This window comes from Ambystoma mexicanum, chromosome 6p (genome assembly GCF_040938575.1).
Source record: "Ambystoma mexicanum isolate Mex_15411 chromosome 6p, UKY_AmexF1_1, whole genome shotgun sequence".
Classification (NCBI taxonomy): Eukaryota; Metazoa; Chordata; class Amphibia; order Caudata; family Ambystomatidae; genus Ambystoma; species Ambystoma mexicanum.
Genome location: NC_090935.1, coordinates 1,000,851,927 through 1,000,874,232, shown reverse-complemented (window position 1 = coordinate 1,000,874,232; position 22,306 = coordinate 1,000,851,927). Strand labels below are relative to the sequence as shown.

At 44.5% G+C, this 22,306-nt stretch overlaps 1 protein-coding gene across 5 annotated transcripts in view; it reads left to right on the top strand.

Moving 5' to 3' along the window:
• The window catches only part of MARCHF3 (membrane associated ring-CH-type finger 3), a 574,560-nt gene that overhangs the window by 295,065 nt on the left and 257,189 nt on the right, over nt 1–22,306 (top strand). The window contains exon 3 of one of the 5 annotated variants that reach the window (XM_069625605.1): nt 14,104–14,239. The exons of 3 other annotated variants lie outside the window; for them this stretch is intronic. The gene's annotated coding sequence lies outside the window, so the exon portion shown is untranslated. Of the gene's footprint in view, nt 1–14,103; nt 14,240–18,811; nt 18,953–22,306 lie in introns of those variants that run through there. One more of the 5 variants, XM_069625606.1, reaches the window with a different exon arrangement.

Genomic DNA, 22,306 nt, shown 5'->3' with positions numbered 1-22,306 from the left:
ATTTGTTATGTCATCTTTGTCCCGAGTGTTCGTCTAAACAGTGTATGTGTGGTGTGGGTTGTGGTTGCAGAGCTTACCATAACTGGCACATTTAATTTTATTTCGATTTTTGTGCTGCAACCCTAATCCTTTAACAACATATTTCACCAGGTATAATATGAGGCTTGTCAATGGGCCTCATTACAAGTATGGCGGTCAAGAAATAAGGGTGCTGGTAGCAACATACAGGCACCCTTTCCGGACGGCCAGACTAAGAGAATGTCTGCAGGTGCCGGGGCTCCCGGCAGGTCTGACCTGCCAGAAGAAGCGGCCCCTGCAGGCATGGTTTTCAGGGAAGCACTGGCACCGTTGGCAACGTTGTTGGTGCTTCTGTGTCCACATTCCCATGGAGTCCTGTGCGACTCCACGGGAATGAGGACTTATAGTTCCTGCTGCCTGACATCCCGGGCCGCCAGGACTTGTAATATCCCAGTGGCACCAGGAAATCAGGCGGTGGAAACGGTGTTACTAGGTCGGTGGCAACCCACCCGTAGCACCGGTGGGTTAACCACCAACCTCATAATGAGACCCAGTGTGTTTATTCTCATGTTTTGCATAGGCCGCCATCTGGTTGTTTGTACAGAGTGTCGCAAGTTGTTTCTTATAAAGTAAAAGGGCATAGATATGGGTAGAGCTGCCATACTATCCCTACCCTACGTGTGTCCAAATCCTCAATTGTTTCCTTTCATCCATGAGTGTGGTTGCTAGAGTAACGGCAAAAGCTTGACATCAGAAATGAATAGCTGTGTACCCCACTTAAATGCCAAGGCTATCAGCGCACATCTGCAACTACCTTGAACCAGTGTATGCTTCAGTGACAACCGGTGCAGCAAAGGGACAGAGCGATGGGTCATCTATCTTACCTAAGAATGCCTTCCTCCTCCTTTCGTGTCTTTCGCTGGCCTGCCCAGGCTCAAGGTACACACATGGAGAATACTCTGTTTGAATTCTTCCCTGATTGCAAAACCAAGTTTTCTCAACACAGCACATTCACTCTGAATGTCTAACAAATGTCTGCTCCCAGACCAAACTGAGCATAAGTGCTTGACGTGTCAGATTAAGTCCAAGACTCTCAAAGCTTGGACTGAAAAATGTTGGGGAGCATATTCTATGAAGGCACAGGCCTTGGAACAACTAGAAGCCCTAGGTACCAATTAGGTGGTCGATGTCAACAGCCCATGAGAGGGAAACATTTTGGACCCCAAAGAGGCGTGTTAGGAGGGATAGTAAGTCTCCTTGCAGTCAGTCCCCAGCTCCACAGCATCCATAAATCGATGCAGGGGACGATGGCGCTCATGAGGCTGTACCACACACAAACACCCCAAATCCTAGTCCATGCATGCCAATCCCACTATAGCCTTGAGGACTACAATGGACACTGGAGCTCACAGCACCAGAGGGTTGGCCCGCAAACATGGCACCAGGTCTTTGAGGCAACCTCTAATGATGGAGCCGACCATTGTAAATCTGCTTCAAAACATGGCACTGAGCAACCATAAGGTGCCAAGGACATCTTACACATAAACCACACTCCTAAGACACTGACTATGGAGCAGTGTCAAACACATGCCAAGAAGGCTGCAGACACAGGGACAGAGACAGGCAAGACAGAAAAAGACAGCATTAAGCATGCCATCAAGAATAGATCTGCCCAGACAGGGATGATTAAACAAGTTTCCATTCTCCTATGGAACAGAGTGTACAATCTATTTGGTCTCCATCACCAAACATATGGCATCACGTCATTCCTCAACCGTATTGGCACCTCTGTCAACAGCTTGTCTCTCTACCACCATCTATCACTCTTGACTTCTTCTCTGAGGATGACCTCATAATCTGTAGAAAGGTGGATTCACCCTTTGCTTACCATCCTTACTACTAGCAAGACATGCTGGAAAAGAAGGAATAACTTTCATCATGAAAGGAGAGAGTCACAGACACAAGAGAAAGAGGTGCACGTGCCCAAAACTACAAGGCTAACCTGTATATACACCCAGATGATATGAACGTTTTTTAAAATAAAGATTAAGGGGAGGATCCCATAGAGTAGTCCCCTGTTGACTCTCCAGAGGATACAGAACAACCCATTTCAAAATCCCCTTCAGACCATCCATCAAAAACACAGTCCTTTTAAAGAGGGGTTGTCTGGATCACAAGGTATGTCTACTGGGCCGATATTTGTGGGCTCCCTCCCTTTTGTTTTGCCTCTTTACAAGAACATAATAGGGCCTGTTGACCATCCTATTCCTGATGTAGTGACCTTAAATGACTCCTGGATCAGCTTAGATGGGAGTCCAAAAAAACGGTCGCACAGACCTTTGAATAGCCTGCGAGGTCTTCTCATGGCAATCCTAAACCTTAAACCCTGTCGGGTACGGAAAGGCTCTCAGATCAAACTTGCTAATGGGAAACGAATAGGCTTGGGCGTACCCTCACAAGTGACACTATTGCAAAATGTATCCAATACTGTAAGCCCCCCTGCCTTACCAAATTACTCGAGTCATTCACCCAAGCAAGTTCAAACTAGTCTACAAAACCATTTACAATCCACGTGTAGACTGTCTCAACCTGAGTCGATGAGCACAACAGTGACACAGTTCTCGGCTGTAAGTTCTGTGCCTATTGTTCCATCGATATTACCGTCTACTCTGCCTGAAGCTCGTATTTTCTCTACTACTCAGATTTCTGGTGCTCAACCGTCTAATTATGCTCCGTTGACAGAGATAGTGGACCTAATTGGTGAAATTTCCAATAAGGGGATTCATACACAAAGCCATAACATTCCTACTACTGGTACAGTTATCAGTGGAAGTGCTCAGGCTTCTAGATTAAAGAACTCTCATGATCTTCCAGATGATTGTGATTTGCGTGAACGCACTTTAGCGCTAAAAGCAGCTGTGGGCGAATATTTGTTGGAACGAGTATCCCAAGCTATGGGTACTCAAATTCTTCCGTCCACTGCCACTGTAAATGTTCCTGAAGTGGTGGAAATCAATCATCTTGCATATCATGAAACTATTCCTAGTCTCTCAGCGTCTAAATATGTGAAGGATGACGGGAGCCTTTGTACAGGATCTTGTTTTCATGACACCCAGAATCGACCAGCTCGAATCATGCGCAGTCTAAGGGAATTTCCAAAAACTCCTTTAAAAATTGTCATTCTATTATTGTGAAATGTCGTGATGAATCCTTTGAAAAATATGATTTATGTCGCACTAGCATACTGAATATTTTTGGTGATGTAGATGGCCTAGAGGAGATCTCTTCAAATGACTTGGATCAAGTTGAGTTTGTTTGTGATCATAATTTATCCATTGTTCATTTTTGGATTAAATCCGGCTTAGTTCTGAACATGATTTGGAAGACTAAAATGGATTTATTCAAACTGGGCTTTTTAGTTGCACAAGATCCGGAGCGCTTGATCCAAGACAGGAAAACGCAAACTGTGAATAAGGAAAACATGACTGCAGAGGAAAAATGTGCCCTGTCGTGTTTATGCCTGTATTGTGGTCCTTCTATGCAGCACCAACAGAAGGTACAATTTATGAAGGCATAGCCATTAATAGATACAACCTCAAAGCCAATCTCTGTGGCCAGTTGGAATACCAGGGGGCATATCCATTTGCAATGGGGTGCCTGTCATATTATAAATCAATTTGATATAGTAATGCTCCAGGAGACCTGGTTGTCGGTGCCCCCAATGTGGGACGACCATGATGTCCTACTTTTATCAGCAATTCCAGCGCAAAGAGGGAGACCAACTTCAGGTCTAATGGTAGCGGTCAAAAAAAGTCGCGGTTTGACTGTGACCGAATGGCTTAGCCCAAATAAACTTATACAAATGGTTAAAATATGCAACTCTGGTCAAGCTATAGGAGTAATTAACTTCTATCGTAACCCAGCTGCCATATCAGATGAGGTGTTTTACAAAGATCTTGCGGTTGCAGTAGAATTAGCATTGCAACTACCAAATATCTTGGGTATAATATTGGCAGGTGATCTTAATCTGGATCGCCTTCGGGTGAAAAAACCTTCTCATAATCACAAAATACTTAGATGGTCTAAATTTGTTGAAGATCGTAATTTTCACATGGTAAATGGTTCTGTGTTGGGTGATATTCCGGCACAGTACACCTGGCAAAGGGGTTCTTCAAAATCCATCATAGATTACATCTATCTGTCTGACTCCTTGTTTCATAAGACAATAAAATTCACAATTGTTCCTCAAATAGCTAGTGATCATAATCTGCTATCCTTGCAGTGGCGTTTGGATTGTATTCTGGATGGAAATACATGGCAGTGGCATAATCAAATGCAAGTAGTCAACAATGCAAAGTCCCGCTTTAAATGGACCGAGTCCTCTTTGCAAGCTTTAAATGAAGCCATCCTGAATATAGATCAAGACTCCACTCGGGAGACCTATGTGGACGTTCTAACTGCCTTTAAAAATATTCATTTTGGTAAAGGTATGCATCGGCTAAATCACAATCATAGGTTTGATTTGCTTATTCATCAAACTAAAGCAAAGTATAGAAAGGATCTGAGGGCAGCCCTGAAACTTCCTACAGATCAATGTATTGTGGTTGGACGCAATATTAAATGCAGATATCGTAACTGGTTATGCGCTAGGAAGGCCACCCTATTTCAATCTGATGGTGAGGCCTTCATGAGTGTAATCTCCAATAAAAATGCAGCACAGATTTGGGCATTGCTTGGTAGTATAACAAACCAAACGCAAGCAAGTGCACAACTATGTGGTGTCTCAGAAGCCCAATGGCTTGCGCACTTTGCTCAGCTATATGCAGATGAAAATTTTGCTGCATATAAGTACCAAACTCAATTGACGTCGAAGTGGGGTCTTGTATGCTCGGAGGAACTAATTGAAGACCTAATACATAAATCTTCAACATCTCGTGCAATGGGACCGGATGGCCTGTCTAACCATATGTTTAAGGAAAATCCAAAAAAATGGGCCTGTATTCTTAATAATCTTTTCCAACAAATATTATACTGTACAGTTCTACTGAAATCTTGGCAGTCCTCTTTGATCATGCCCATATTTAAAAAGGGCGATCGTGGTCTTCCAGCAAGTTATCGACCCATCGCCCTACTCGATGCTCTGGGGAAGATCTTTTCAAGGTTAGTGTTGAGAGACTTCCTTCAATGGATACAACTATGTGAACAACGCGACCCCGATCAAACAGGTTTTGTCGCGGGATTGGGCACAGTTGTAAATCTTCTCATGCTGAATGCTTTGAAAACGCATGCATATACCACCAAACAACCACTCTATTTTGCTTTCATTGATTTGCACTCAGCTTTCGACTCAGTTTCAAGAGTTAAGCTTATGTCGAAATTGCTGAGTGCAAATTGTCCAGCAACATTGTGTGATATTCTTTATGGACTACACTCGAACACCTCCTTTGAGGTTAGGCTGTCTATGATGGGACTCCTGTCGGCGGAAATTGCAACTTATAGAGGGTTGAAGCAGGGATGTATCCTTGCTTCGGCCATCTTTAATTTTGTTATATATGATGTAATGCATGTATTCGCCCAGCTATGTTCGGATTCGCCAAAGATTGCAGGCAAGTGGTTTAAAACAATGTGGTATGCTGATGATCTGGTTTTAATTTCTAAAACTCCCACAGGTTTACAGACTCTATTGTCAACATTAAGTAGTTAAACTGGATGAGAATGAGTTGATCATCAACCTAACAAAAACTGAAATTGTATTGTGTGCGCCAAGGCTAAATCATAGAGCTAAAATGGACTGGAAGGTTAAAAATGTGAGTGTTGAGATTGTTCCAACGTATCTCTGTTTAGGTGTTTTAACTGATGGTTCATGTCACACTGACTCTCACTTAAAGATGATTATGCAAAAACTCAATTCAGCCATTTCGCAGACACGGCTTATATTGTATAAATATGGCAAATGTTCTATTTGCCCTGCGGTAACATACTGGCGTCAAAAGGTGATTCTGACAATTCTCTATGGATTAGAGACCAAAAATATTATTCCAGCTATATTTTTGAATAAAGTAGAGGCAAAATTTTGGCGAAGCGTCCTTCACCTCCCAGTATGTATTGCAGGGCCGTGGCTGCGCCATGAATTGGATGTTTCTTCTTTAGTATATATTTACAAATGGCGCCTTTTGTGCGCTTTTTTGTAAATGTTTAATGTACCATCAACATGAGACTATTTTTGCATGCTTGGCAGGGTATATGCTAACGTCACCCCATTTGTTTGTTCACACTTAGTCCTCATATATCTTTGAAGTATTAGCAAGGGCTGATGTGTCGATTGAAATGTTGATGACTAATCCGGATCGTGCAAAGGTTAAGATTTATGATACAGATTGGATAGAGACTACAGCCCTATATTTAACATATAGGGACTTTAAAGCTAATAACTTTAATCAGAAAAAACTGAATGTTGTGGAACCATACTTGTGTAGAGCCCCTTCTCCACAACTGAGATCTGTAATATTGCGCTTACGTTTCAACTTGTATCTGACCCGAGACATCCTTGTTAGATGGAATCTTCTCGATCCGAAAGACAATCTATGTAGATTCTGCGGTCAATTAGACACAAAGGAAACTCTGAAACGTATCATTGTAGAATGCACAGCTCTGATAAATCAAAGAGTACAATCTTTTAAGAAGCATTTAACCTATTTTGGGTTGGTGTCTCCTGAAAATCGCTGGTCTATTGTTCTAGAGTCTCGAAATATGAGCATTCGAATTGCCACCTTTAATTTTCTTAATGCAGTGAATTTAGGTGCATTTAAAGATACGGAGATTGACTAGAGCATTGGATGAATTGTTTACATGCAACGTTGCTGTTGTTCTTGGAGCTGTTTAATTAGATTTTATTAGGGCCTTTATGAATAACGATCATGTTTAGTGTTTTAATTTATGTCTTGATTCTTTTTTTTGGGCTTACTTAGGTAATGCAGAATTTAAGATTTGTATTTCAGTTTGTAATTTTATGCTGTTTTCTTTTCTTTTTTCTATATCTCATATTTTTCTTGTTCTTATGTTTTGAAACTAATATTTATAAAATGATTAAAAACAATGTTTTGAAAAAGTTGAATTTTTTCAGCTGAATTCAAATTAAAAAGAAAAGAGGGCTGCTACAACATGTGGAATTACATCCAAGATTCAGAAAGAGGTGCTACTTTATGGAGGATATCTTGGCGGACCCCCCCAAACCCATGGCCATTGCATTACGTTACGTTATGGTCCTTCAAAAGACAAAATAGCCTAACGTTACAAACACCCGCCACTAGCCGATCTGTCCATGTACACATTAAAAGGAAATACAGGCCCTCCCCTGACGACCCTAGTTCTGTCAAGGAAAAAATAATCCCTGATTGGTTACTGGTTACCATGGCAATAAAATGGTGTGGTATGCCTCTTGGCAGAATGGGAAAAAAGCTGTACCACGTGGTTTGTAAAATGGCTTTTACAGTAGTTTACAGTTTGAGAATTACAAATTCAATGGACCTACTGGCCCATTATGATGAAGCACAGCGGGACAAAGTGCAAGCAACCTCCCAAAGGAGCATGCCTATCTCCTCAGGGCAATTCAGCATTAGTACTCTTCAGCGGGGGATCCAGTTGATAAGACGAGGTGACCACCTTGGACATGAAAGATGCATAATTGCATGTTTCCATGTTCCCCGCCCATCTGTAATACCTACAGTTGTACGTGGCCAACTGACGTTATCATTTCAAAGTGCTTTTGTTTGGGATAGCATCTGCGTTAAGGACCAAAAGCCATGGTAGCAGCCCAGCTACGAAGAAAGGGAAATCAAGTGTTTTGTACTTGGACGACTGACTCCTAACAGGGAGCATCGCTAAACAGTGTCGATGCAACAATCGGCCGACTACATCAATTAGTCTTCTCAATAAATGTAGGGAAGTCAAGTCTTCTACTAATCCAAAACAAGAAGTTTCTGAAACAGGGTTACCCTTTACCTTCCAGTCCCAAGAAAGGATTCAAGCTCTTCTGATGCAATTTGCTTTCGATTCGCCTCAATAGTCTTGTCTCATTATGCACGGTCATGAAGTGGTTTGGAATTATGTCTTGTGTTTCCCCTTTCTTAATGCATGACTAAGGGCCTCATCAAGAGTTGGGTGGTAGCCCTTGAATGCAGTGGTAACAGTATTACCGCTGCATTTAAGGGCTGGCCCTATCACGAGTTGGGCGCTAAATGGGCTGTTTTACCTCCACCATTTAGCGCCCTGTTTTTCAGAGGTATTACCGCCAGCTGTATAAGCGTGCAGTATTTGCCCAAGGGGGATTTAGCATTAACACCCAACCCGTGATCTGGCGCTAATAACTCTGGACCAGCTGGTGATAAGGCTATTACAGTTGGGCGGTATTACAGCTGGGATACCAGCCAACTCGTGATGAGGCCCTAAAAGTGCGCCATCCTGTAGAAGTGCCTCGCAGCTCAATGGTCCTATGCAACTAAATAGTGGTCATATCCCTAATGGTCGTTAAGCTCTGCATGAGGGGACACCAACCAATATGCTAAAAGGCTGAAATGCTGTCCATTTGTGCAACTTTTTGCACACGTGGCCAACATGACAGATGTATCCATATTAGGGTGAGGCGGCCACTGTCAATCCGGCTGTCCAGGGGAAGCGGTTACCCCAGCAAACACCTTCACATCGATGTACTAGAAGTGCCAGCAGTGAAAGAGGTGCGCCGCCGGTTTCAACCTCTAATATGACAGAGTGGACTTCTCAAGACTGACAACACAACAGCCATGTTTTACTTCAACAAATGGCAGAAAAACATTCTCTGGCTTTGTTAGAATGCTTAGCTGGTTTGGCGTTGGTGCATATTGTAAAGGGCATTCATAGAAGCACAGCACGTGCAACAAGATAAAGGAACATAAATTGACTGCTTGTATGCAGTGACTTTTCATTTTTTATGTGTTGCAAGTAAGACTGTTTGGAATGCCGAACAGTCTTACTTGCAACACATAAAAAACACTTGCTGAAAACTAGTTTGGATGTGTTTGTGTTTAGTTCACACTCATGTTCCTGCACAAATGGCCTGCAGGCCACTTTTGCTGAGACGCAGTTTCCTGCAACCGGTTTTGGCACTGCGAGCAATTTTTGTTTGTTTCCTGTTCCCGCCCGCCCCCGAGATCCTTGCTTGTGCATGGGAACCCCCTGCAGGCGCTGCCCATGGACCCTCCCCTTAACTACACACTTCACCTCTGTTGTACAGGGGACACCCCGCAACCCCTCATCTCCCGCTAGGTCATGCTATGTGCCCTCCACCATAAGAAAGCTTACCACCCTTCTCCCCCTATCTCACTCCTTACATGCTGCTCAGTCTTCCTTCTTGTCCCTCTGCCAGGCATGCCCGAAAGGCACGTGCAACAATTTCCTAACATGCTGCAGTTACCAAGTCCGTTGTTGCATGCTGCATTGCATGTTTCCGAGAATGCTATAAGCTGGTGCTGAAGCCTTTATCGTTCACTCCTACTAACTCCACAATAGGTAAAGGAGCTACATTAGCATTCATTGCAAATGTTCCCATGGAAGCCTTTTGCTGAGCAGAAACATGGAGTTAAATACATACTGCCAGAAAAGACTATTGCATAGACACTCAAGCAAGGGCAGAGTCACAAGTGGGTCAAACTATTTTAAAACATTTATTTACAACTGTTCCTTCAGCTCACCCGCCAACTTCAGGTATTGTTTGCTAGTCAAAGCATGCAAGTTGTAACATATTTACAAGCCCCCAAAGGCAATTACAAACTAATAGTTATTCTGTGGCTCGTATCTGTTTTGTCTTCCATGCTCCCACCCAACTTCCCCATATAGGCACTACAGAAACATACCTACTCACTATTTCTACTGCTACCACCCTGGTAGCAGGACAAATAGTGAGTAGTAGTGTTTTACCTGAAAAGAACAAGTAATGTCTGCCATATAGAGTACATATCGCTTAGGTAGAGCTTGGTTATATACCAATTTTTATGCACATTCATTTCTGATTATTTGAGTTTTTTACTTTCAAATTGGAAGCCTCATAGGAAATTGAAACAATTTCAGATAATAAAAACCAAGAAGAATGAAATAGTCCTGAGAATTGGGCAAGAGAGAGCAAAGTGGAATTGATCAGCTTTTTCCATTCTTTATCAGGTTCTGTTTAGTCAAATGTCTACCTTGCTTACCTACAGGAAGGAAACGTGTTCTACTTTTCCAATTTTGAAGATGTGTTGGACAGCCATGTGGGCACCTTTTGCATGCTGCCTCTAAACATAATTCTAGAAGCAAGCTCTCAGACCTTTGTTCGGGTTCTCTAGACCTTCCTTTGCAGTCGGATTGTCTGATGGTTGTAGCATTTTTTGTTGCTGCCTTGAGTGATAAAGCAGCCCCCATCCTTCTGCACTTGGACTGAAATGGAAGTGAAATAAGAGAAAGTTGGCCCACCATAGCGTAACAACAACGCACTGACATGGGCCCTCTCCCTGGACGAGGTTCCTAAAAGGTGGGGCATTGTGCCCTTATCTAGTGCTGCTTATTCCAGTATACCGCTTGGGTGTGTAACCTGCTTTGCTTCTGCTTGGGTGTTTAACCTGCATGCTCAAAAACAGTAGGTCACACTCAGTATGCATGCCTGCCCTTGACCAGCATCTGCACTGTGTGAACATTGTCTTAGGAAGTGGGTGGCTCCTTGCTGCTTCTGCCCTGCACCCGCTTGTCCCCTGATTCTCTCTGAAGCACATGCACTGCTTCAGAAGCGGATTACCTTCACGGAGGGTAGACTGACGTACACTCAGAGTTATGCGTATGAAGGACGTATTTTCTAGCATGGGACTTTAAAAAATGTGTTTGTCTCTCCAGTACTTTTTAGAAATAATTAATAGAGGAGATGGCCCAGAGAGAGATATCTAAACTGAAGACAAGTAATTACATTTAATGCGTACTCTAACTTCAGGAATGCTGCCATGGTGTGATTGTTTACAGCGCTCAGTGATGAATGTGCGGCAGGAGACGCTTGCAGATCTGTAGAACTGACATCTTGGATGTATGTGGTAAAAAAGCTACTATCTGTGACCTTCGAAGCACATATATACATCATTGTGTATAGCTCCCTTTTTTCCTTTCTTTATATCTTAATAATGTCTGTCATCTTTTGACTTTTTTTTTACTTTGCTTGTAGTATATGAATGAGAGGATGGGTCCTACTTTTAGTGCTATTCTACATGCCCTGTAATATCAAATGGATATAAAGTAGTAGTAGAGAATGTGCCTGCTTGCAAAAGAGTTTGAGCACTGGATGGTTAACAATTCTAAGTGCCAGTAATCGGAATGGGAAGCAAAGGCAGCCTCTGAAAAGTGTGCAATACCCATATAGGGCCCGAGACCGTCGCACCCAATCAGGACTTGCGGGAAGAGACCCGAAACGCTTGAAATAATCCATTTTCTTTAAACTCTGCCAAAGCACCCATAAGCGTTACTCCTGTTCCATAAATACTTGGAGGTGCTAATCAGAAAAGTGTGCAGCCAGTAGACACGCTTGCTATACAGCAATGAAATGTGGTAAGTGTTATACGCTTGCCATGTATTCTTCTGGTGCACAATCTAAACATTGTGCCAGAAGAAAGAAGACCTATTTGAAATGCTCTGCTAAGTGATGTAATGCTGCTCCCTCTTCAGAGCCGAGCTGTGGGCCTGGCTCTGACCATGCCATGGGCCACCGGGGCTCAACGCCCAAAGGAATTTTCATGGCCACTCAGTAGGCTTCTTTGGTGGTGGCAGTGTCCGTGTACCATTAACCAGAGAAATGCCAGTTGATGTGATTAATTTAAACCTTCCAACTATGAACCTTCAGTTTTGCTTATGTCACCCATAGAGTGACGAGTATGCCCAGATGGCGGACCCAAGCCTGCTGTGCCTTGAGACCCAAGCTACACCTCACTGATTATTCCCACTGGAGCCAAAATGGTATTCAGTGATGTCATAGATGAAAACAACATTGAGAGGCACTCCATATTTTTTTTTGTAACCCACTATCCAACACTTTCCCCAAATATTGTAGGACCGGAACTTGTTTATATAATTGCACTAGTCCTAAAATATGTTGGAAATGGTGTTTAGTGGGTTAAAAAAAATATCGAGAACCCCTCGATGTTTTTTCCCAGCGATGAAATCACATGTAACCACCAAAGTATGCCTGGGGTTTCTTGTGGCCTCGTGCAAAAGGGATTTTGTTTTTGTATTGTGTTTTTGAGCCTAGCTAAGAAGCAACCGAGAACTGTACTGGCTTTTGAGGGTAATGTATGAGCTATGGGGCGAGTAGGGTTACACTATGTGGCAGCATGGGGTGTTTCAGCCATGGGGGTGGGATTTGATGGACGAACATAGAGCATAGGTGGCACTTAGTTATGGACTTAAGAGTATGTTCTTGAGTTCCTTCCTGAAATTCAAGAACATGCTCCGGTCTGGATTGCCATGGAACAGTTTCCAGTAGGTAGGGGCGTACCAAGAGCAGGCTGGTTTTCTGTGATATTGTTTTTCTTTGTACAGCACTATAAATCTGGCATCATGCATTTTTTAAAGGGGGGGCATCCGATTAGCAGAACTCCCGAAACACACACATTATTTTAATTTAAAAAATCAAAAAAGTCTCAGGCTTGCGATGATGGAGCCGGTTTGGTAGGTGCGAGTGGTGGTTGTCTCCTACGTCAATCGGGCCGTCTTCGAGTGTTCTGGCCAGGATGGGAGAAATGTGTTTGAATTTCTTGTTTACCATTTTCACTCGTTCCACGGTGTGTAGGGCAGCTCTAAGTGTAGCTTGATGTGTCGCTGGAATGCTGATAAGGACAGCATTTCCACCATCGATGTAGGATATTCCCGTGGTCTGGACTGTGGTTCTGAAGTCCTTGGGTGCAAGTAAGGTTTTTTCCTCAAGTGAGGATTTGCTGATACCAGGCGGTTTCAGCCTTTTGTTATATTGACAGAAAGCGACAGTCCTGTCTAACGTGAACCTGTGTGGTTTGGCAGTCTGGCTCAGTGAGGTGTGAAGCAGTCATGGTTAATGTCATTTAATCACCCTTAAATGGTATCCCGCTTAGATAGGTGACTGAGTAGGACAAAATCTGTCTCTCAGATTGAGATTCAAGCATGTGCTTGTAATCCAGGCTCGGATGGAAGAGGCAGTTCCCTGGGCATGAGATGGCCTGGTTACCACATACCTTTAAGTATAATTGGGTATCATCTCCATATTTGTGGAGTGAGAAGAAGTCTAAGAAAAGTGACCTGAATGGCTACAGGTGGAGATTACGCCTCACAGAGAAGAGTATTAAGCCTTGTGTGACTGCACGGGTGACCAGGAAGCGGTCTTATTTGAAATTGCCCTCCTGGACGGCTTGCTGCCTGTGGTAGGTTGTGAACTTGTTGAACTGTTCCTGAGAAGTCAATTTGGTTCACGAGTGGACTGGTCACTAGGAGACGATTGACTGTGTTGAATGCATCAGAGAGGCTGAAGAGAACCAGGGGGCATGAGTGACCTGTGGCAATAGCTCTAGCACCCTCTATTTGGATGGTGACTGTTGTGCTACATTAAGGTCTGTACCCTGATTGGTAATCACAGGGCATTCCGATCTTGGAGTTGGTTGGCAACTGCCTTGCTCAATGCTTTTTCCATTGAATGCTAGCTTAAGGGTTGGTCAGTAGTTTGAGAGATTGTCTGGTTTCAGTGTGTTTTATTTTAGAAGGGCCCAAATTAGTCGTCTTTTTAGGGTGCTTGGGAAGATGCCTTGCTTTGCATGAGGGAAGCATTTACTATTTCAGGCAGAAGGTGAGGGTGGCCCACTTGACCTGCTTTAGGAGGGCAGAGGGGAAAAATCATCTTTGTTTACAGTTGGTTAAGTTATGCAAGGATGCCTGCAAGATCCCGAGTGAATGCAAACAAGGTATGTATACACTTGTGCGATCATGAGCGTTGCTGGCCAACTGATTTTGTGGTATATCTGTTGCATATTAGCTATCTTTTTGTTTGAAATGTTATTATTGTTGCTTTCTTTTCAGGGATTATCACATCAGGCAGTGGGTTTGAACATTGAGCCACCAAAACAGTGGCAGCCACCAAAACAGTTGATGAGTAATATATACGCTTTTGTCTTTGATGATGCGAGACCAGTGCATACGGCGTGAGGTCTTGAGGGTGAGCTGGTCCTCATTCCTATTCTTTTCATGCCAGCATTTTTTGAGTGACTAGATGGTGTGCTTATTGTTGGTTAGTGCGTCCATGCACCGGGGTTAGGGGGGTGGAAGCAGTTGGGGCCGGTGAGCTTGATTGGAGGAGCGTAAACATTTCCCATGAATGGGCTCAACCAATCATAGCAAGGCTCCCCCGACCAACCTTATCGGAGTTTGAGGGTATTCTTCTGCAGAGAGTTCATTCAGTAATTTGTTCAAATGGTGCATTAAACGGCACACTTTCTGTGAAAAAGTGATACAAACCTACAGTTTACAATATATTTTGTGGTGTAATGTATGAAAAGCTCCAATAGATGTCAAGTCTCCAGTTTCATGATACCTTTGTCCACAGTACATGCTAGTGTAAAAAACAATTTTCGTGCTTGCTGTGCTCAAACATGTCCATGTCGGCTGTGCCAAAATAGGCCAGTTTCCCCACTTAAGAACATGCTGCGGTTGGCTCAGGACGTTCTGCCAGTAAAGAATTTAATATTAGAGTGTCCAGATTACTAAACATAAGTGGTCATAGAATAGACAACATTTAAATTCTCTAAATCGAGCCATATTCTAGTAAGACATTTACATCAAATAAATACAACAATATAATAGTGTTGAAATATAATGGTTCAATAGTGTAACTGGCAAAATTCTACAAATAAAATTCTCATACTAAATCTTTGCATTTTTATCACATTTTCTCACTGAAACAATGAACAGTTCATAACATCACAACATGTCCATTGATCTAGTAGACATTATGTGAACTTTCTATGGTAAGACTATAACACTAATGACGTAGGAAAACACCAAATGAATAGATATACTCGGTGCTGTTCCATTTAGAAAGCATTGATACGGTCTAGTTAATGCCGCATAGCTGCAAACAATTACGCCACAATGATTTTCAATTCTATGCCTTTTATTTATGGCATCGGGATGGTTTGGGTTAGTAATGGTGCTCCCTGGCACGTTCCATGGACAATTCCTTCCTAGGTTGGGCCCAAGGGGATGTTTTCCTTGCTTAATCTTCTCCTTGGTTGAGGCCTTCAACTTTTCTTGTGCTTTCTTCTAGGGCCCCCTTCTCTGTCTTCTAGTCAGTCACTATGCTTTCATTCTTTGCTGCCTCTGGGTCACTTCCTCCTCCTCTGTTCTGCGCCTCTGCCCTTTCCTGCTGTCCTCCCCCTTGGTCAGAGCCTTTGTCTTCACCTTCTGTCTTTTTTACTCTGCAAAGGCCCCTGCCCTTGCTTCCTCTGACCTTTTCTTGATTAGGGCTGTAGCCAGGTCGCCATTTGCCTGTCTTTTTGGTCTCTGCTTCCATCTTTCCTCTCATGTATTTCTGCTCTCCAGATTTTACTATCGGGCTCGCCTTACCGAGGTCTTACAATCAGCCTCTCTTCTCTAGGAGTTAAAATTCATTACTACTCCTCCCGTCTTACAATAGGCCCTTCCACTCCAGGTCTTAAAACCAGTCCAGGAGCGTTCCTTTCTTCTCTAGGTCTTAGAATATGTTATTCCACTGCAGGTTTTACAGTCAGCCAAGCAATCTTAATCTCTGCTCTGGTAATCTTCCTTCTCCTAAACACCACTGTCACCTTCTCTGTAGCACAAAACTCCCTTCCTCTCTTGCCATTTGAGCTGACCCTTATTTATGGGGTGGGGGGATACCACTTTAACAGAGCTCTCAAGTTTCCCATGGCCATGTGTGAGAAGGCCGGCCATCCAGTCCATTTTTTGCCTGGAATTCTGGGCCTTGTAGATTTCTTAAATGTCGAACGAGAAAGGAAAAAAACACAAGTCCCAGAATCTAAAGAGGTGTGGGGGGCGGGGGAGGGAGCTGGGTGTCCACAGGAAACTTGAGAGCTTTGCTTTTGTCTCTTTGTTGCTGGCTGGGAAGGAGCTGTTGGTTTGCTCCCCTGTCTCGGGCTGGAGAGTTTCCTTTCTCTGAAATTCGTTTTGGTGAGCTCCTGTGCCAAATGGCTCAGGGTATGTAGTGGGAATTGCCCCTTTAGGGTGCAGGTTTTGAAAAAAGTTCTCCTTTGTTTGGTGCAATACTGGTATCTTTTATCTTGCTTTTAATGAAGGGCGTGACTGCTGGTGATTTCGTCTCCCTCAATTGTTCTCTTCTCCTCAATGTTCCTGGTAGTGGGGTAAGGGATTAGAGCTCAGTTTGTCCACTGACTGTATGAGTGAGGCCAGGGCTTCCTGCTGCCACCGGATATCCAATGGGCAAGGCTAACGTGTTCCCAAATGCTTCCTCCTTTTGGGTGTGGAAAATGTTACTGTGGTCTTCCCTATTATCGTACTGATTCCAAATCTGTAAGCGCATTTTGCTAGACCCATCCAGGTCTTTCTCTGATGGGGTGTCGGGCGAGGATTATGGGTGATGTCCTTTTCTTGTTTGTTTGCAAACTTAGTTTGGGATACTTTCTGGTCTTCTGTCTTCTGTAGGGTACACACCTCTGAGCTGCAGCATGTGCAGCCTTTAAGTGCTGTGAAATTGTACCTATAGCTGCCGCCCATTACGGTTGCAATGTTAAGTAAGGTGCAAGTAAATCCTAGAAATAGGAATGCCAATTACTAGTGCACAATATCAATAAGTATGTCCTAATTGATAGTGTAGTGCAACTTGCAGCGTGCAGAAAAGTCGAAGAAATATGCAGTATTGTATGACTAAAAATAGTACTGCAAACAGGGCGTTGCAAAATAGAGGAGTTTGTAGCCAGCATATTCAAGCAATAGACAGGAAACATAGATTTTAGTGTACAATGAATGCCCATTCGACTCTCTCTCTCTCTCCTGGAGGCCCCCTATATGAGTGTGTCCTGAATATCCACTTATTTGGCTTTTTAAATTTTTTTTTCAAAATTCAAGAGGTCCCCCCCCTGCCTTTTAGTAGATCTTAAGTAGTTTCATTGATGATCCAGTTTAAGTAAACTGCATCCTTCCTGGTTCCTGACCAACGATCCACAACCTTGCAGAGATGAGACTGCCGTTCCGTCCACGTTGCCATAATTGGACAAGTGGGTCTTATAATTCACTTGTAGTCCAATCTGTTCGGATCCCTTCTGGTGTACTAGAGGTGTGGGGTTGATTGATGGTTTAGAAACTGATATTCATCCCTGGACCACTGGTGCCCTGGAAGTTGATGAGTCACACCCCTGCAGGGGTTGCTTACTGTAAACAGTTGTCCCAGACATGTCATTCACTGCCCTTCATACTAGGGGTGGGAACTGACTTCAGGTGGACACAGGTGCATATCAAAAAAGTGTTTGGTTTCCCCTCCCCCTGTGTCAGCACTGAGACCAGGCCTCCCTCAGGCCTGCTTCAATTAACTCTCATCAGTATGCACTGCCACCAGCAGATTGACAATGGGCAGGGTGGATCCATGGAGCCTTTGATAGTTAATTAGGCTGGCCATGGCTGGAGGAAGGTGTTGACCTCTTGAGACGATTTCCTGTGCTCCTGGCTGCCACTTGTTAACTAAATGTGACAGGGAGAGCTGTGCTTGTAGGCTGTGTCCCCCCCACAGTACACTAGTCTATGGGTTTGTTGTGCACTGAGAATAGGAAAATGTGTGTGGATTAGACCCACACATTGTCTGAGGGTTGATCTCCCATCATTCCATTTCTTAAATATTATGAGTGCACACCCTCCATGTGGATGGTCAAATTCCTCACAGCAGGAAACTATTGTTTATAATGCACCTGTTGTGTGCAGCCTACACAATGCCGCCCTGCAACCACCTGTTTTTTGACGTCCTGCTGCAGTGCACCTCTATGTCCATGGGTTCATATTTACTTTCAATCCTATGAGCAAAATTATCTGAACTGTCAAATATCCATTCTGGCCCCCCTCTTTTAATCCTGATGAAACCAAAGTCCCTTTCCTGATCCTGATGTCCACGCGAATCCACGAAGTGACGCTTCATCCAGTTTGCTTCCTCCATTTTGCAATGTTCACTGGATGGTCTGTGACCAAGGTCCACTCCAGCCAGATGATTGCTGATTATGGAAATGCAACGGATGCCCTCCTCATTCCAGAGCCCGGTCTCAGGGCTCCGCTTGAAGCCCAGCCTCAGGCCTCGATCTTTAGTGCGTAGGGCGCGGTCGCCACGCCCCAAGGCTCTGAGGCGAAGCTCCTTAACCCCCTGGTTTTGCGGTTTATGGGATCACCAGAACCCTTCGCTGAAATCTGAAATGCGGCGTCTTATGGGACGCTCGTAATTTTTACATCCCGTAAACACAGATTTACTTCAATGCGTCAGTAGAGAAATCCCAGGGACTATCACTTCACACGTGCCCTGAAGAGGCGCTTGGAAGAGGTTTACAGAATCTCTACTACTCGATGCTCGTCCTAATCTTGGGGAGCCGGTCCCCCGCCCTCGGGCAGTCTCTGCATGTCAGCCAACGGAGTGTTGCGAGCGTTGCACAACCTGTGATTACGTCTCCACCAGGGAGAATTGCGGGGATGGCGTCGGGCTCACAGACTATATAACTCTACCTGCGCAGCAGCACAAGGCGCCCAGTCTGAGGAGGGAGCGGCATTGGGTTCTAGCTCTCCAGAGACCTGCGAAAAGTCCAACGTTTTTCAAGGGCTTCGCGGGTGCGTGGCGTTTCGGGACCAACTGAAGTGGACATCCCGGGGACTTTGGTGTGTGGGGCTGGTGACTGAAATTTGGGTGAGTGATTTCTCAGGCAAATTACACGGTTCTTACGAAAAGTGTTTTTTGTTGCAAGGAAACTGCTTTTAATTATATTTTATGTGGCGTGTGCTAAACGTTCACTCCCTCAAAGCTCGAAAACGATTGCATAGTAGATCAGGTCCGTACGGTATGTCGGGGGCCCTCGCCCCGAGTTCTGAAAAGATGAAAACATAGATGACTTGCTATAATTTGCTTGACAGATACCGTCAATGTTGCTTTTTAAATCACATTTCCAACCGAATTGGCTAAATGATTCTAGGCACCAGAGATTGTTCTAGCATTGATTTCTTAAACCCATCTGCTACTTTAATTTGTATTTAGTAATGAACTGGGTGTCAATTGGAACAGGAGTGACTTGCGCAGTAGGCAATAACAGTCCTAGGGTAAGGTGCTGCATAAGAGCATTGTTGGATTGAATGGCATGTTCTGGGTGGTAAAGGGTTAAGAGTAGGACAGGGGCCGGGACTGGAGGACAGAGCAGTCGTTTTTAGATTGGGCACCTGATCCCGGCATTTAGTTTTACAAATGACATCAGTAGTCCTGAGGCAGAATTCAGAAGAGGGAGGCTGGGCAGTTTATTTGGTTACTAGGTTTGACAGTTTGGGGGCTCATTCCATTGCCAGCAGGAAGAGTTTGCACCCGGTTTTGAAATGTTCCACTGAAGAGCTGGTGTTGATGATGGGGAGCGAGTATTCCAGTGGAGTGGGTAACTGGGGGGGCACAGGGGGGAGGATGAACGTGAGAGGAGGCAGAATGCTGCGGACCTGACAGGTTGTAGAAAGAGAAGCAGCGGGTTCAATGGGTAGAGTGGAACGAGATGCTTTCAGCAATCGCGGGGGGCACCACAATGGATGGGTTTATAGCAGGGCATCAGGAATTCTGGGATTTTGCATGGATAGCCATCGAGCATGGTGAAGAGTAGGCGGAGGTAGGAAAGGGTCAGGGTAGGTTGAAAAGGAGGAATGTCTCATATTTGAGGACTTTGTTGAGGAGAGAAAAATAGTAAAGAAGAAGGCCAAGAAATAAGTGTGAGTAGTAGTCCAGTAAAAGTGTGTTTGAGTTGATTGGTGCGTGAGGTGTGGGTGGATTTTTCTACTGTTCAGGGGGGTTGAGTCTGGCTGTGGTGGCAGTTGCTGTGATCAACTGGAAGAGTTTAAGGTTTGTGTCGAAGAATCCAATGCTGCAAGCTGAGTGAGAGGTGTGGAGGTCAGGGTGGCAGGAGGGTGGGAAGAGATGCACGAGGCATCAGGGAGAAAAGTTGAGCACGAGGCAGCATACAGCCGTCCGGTGGCAGTTATGCAGTTGGTTATGCGTTCGGCAGCAGTGATTTGGGGCGGGGGGGTCATAGTGCAAAGAGGTGGAGGGAGGAAATAACTTTGCAGAGGGGGGGTGGCTGTAAAGGGTGAAGTAGAGTAACCCTAGGTCTGTTCTTTGATTGATGCCCTTGTGGTGAGGTGTCTGGGAGGAGGTGCTGGAATCCCATGAGATGGAGAAGGAGCAGTTAGGGGGATGGGACCCCCTCTTGAATACGTATCCTTGAATCCAAGGAGGGAAAAAGTGTAAAAGGATCATTATCTGCGGCTCCAAAGGTAGCAGGAAGTTGTAGAATGAGGATGTAGGAGGTGAGAGTGTTGGGCAATGGACAAAGAGTTGGCAACATGGATGAGCACAGTCTCAGTGGAGTGTTAGGATCTGTTTCCAGATGTGAGGTAGTCCGCAAGTGCGTGCACCTTGCGATAGTCGGCTATGTGGTTGAAGACCACCCTCTTGAGGATAATAGAGTGGTAAGGAAGGAGAGACCGGTCTGTTGGGGTCATCACTTGATTCTTTTATGATGGGTTATGACTGGCTGGTTGGTAAACCGCTGGGAAGGTGCCAGTTGAGGCAGTGTTTGAACAAGGTCTCTGAGTGGTGAGCGGAGGTGGCGGATTCCAGTTCCTTTACAAGTTGTAGCGCAAAGAGGTCAGTTGGAGCGCAACATAGTTTGGCAGATTAAAGAATTGGTACATTCAGCTATGATGGTTCATTGAAGCAGGCAATAGTTATGCACTTTGGAAAACCGACCTCTTAACAGTGTAAACTATTCATGTACATGAGGGAGATTCTTTCATAGAGCGTCACACACCATGGAGAGATCTAGGCGAGGCCGCATGAGAAATCATATCACAGAAGACAAATCACCCATCGTAACCCATGAACGTGGGAAAAAATATGACTCCTCCATCCCGACGTGGGAGTATAGTGTACTGCTTTATATATCCACCAGAATTCATGGGGTAAAAAAAAATACCTTTTATCTGACGCCACGTGACAGAAATATATGTCCAGGTTTCTGGGATTGCTGAAATCGGAATGACTATATCACTATTTACATCAGAATACTTGCACCATAGCATAGCGCAGTGACACCACTTTATAAATATCTAAACATCTACTTGTATTACTCTGTTACAGAATGCATGCCAGTTACTATCCCAAAGAATATCCCTGTCTCCATCCCCAAAAGCCTGCCCATGAATTATTCTGCTGGATATTACTTCCATTGCCTGGCAGTACAGCAAGAGACCGGCTATGAGTTACTAGGTCACCAGAATGAGCACTGCTCTATGAGGCCAGAATGGATGGCCAGCAGTTACTGTACCACACAATACCGGCCCATTAGTTGCTCTGAGCCTATCTGCCCACCGTTCCTACGCTCCTGCTGCCTCACTAGACATTGCACCATAGAACATTAACCAGATGTACTGTACCACGCAAAAGCATGCCTCTTCCCTTAGTGCTACAGGAGGTCTGACCGCCCATACATGTGCACACACTACCTGCAAACATGCTACTCTTCTAAAAGAAGCCTGCTCCCCACTTATGAACGCCGGTAGTATGCGCAGAATATCTGCCCACCATACAGAAGACCCTTCCATCACTGACGATGCCAAACAAGGCATGCCGGCCACTGTGCCAAAGAATGCCCGTTAATCCATTCATGTTATGTTATTTTGCATTTATATAGCGCCTTATATACCATTGGTATGGTCTGAAGGCGCTGGTAGGTTGAACGCCCTTGGGAACCGAAGTTCGGATCAGTAGAGCGAGTCGAGAGAGTCCAAAGGTGCGAGTGCGCACCAGGTATGTGTGCAGCTGGTGCGGAATTGGAGTGGTAGCTGCTTCTTAGCGGTAGGTGTGGTGGTTGAGAGATCAGGAGTATGTATTCGCTCTGGCCGCGTTTATCCAGACCGAGTGTGGCTGTTTTAGGCCTGAGGAGAACGACTGGGAGTATGCCTGCCCGCTCGCCAGTCAGTGGGCATACATTGATTGGTCTTTAGATGCAGTTAC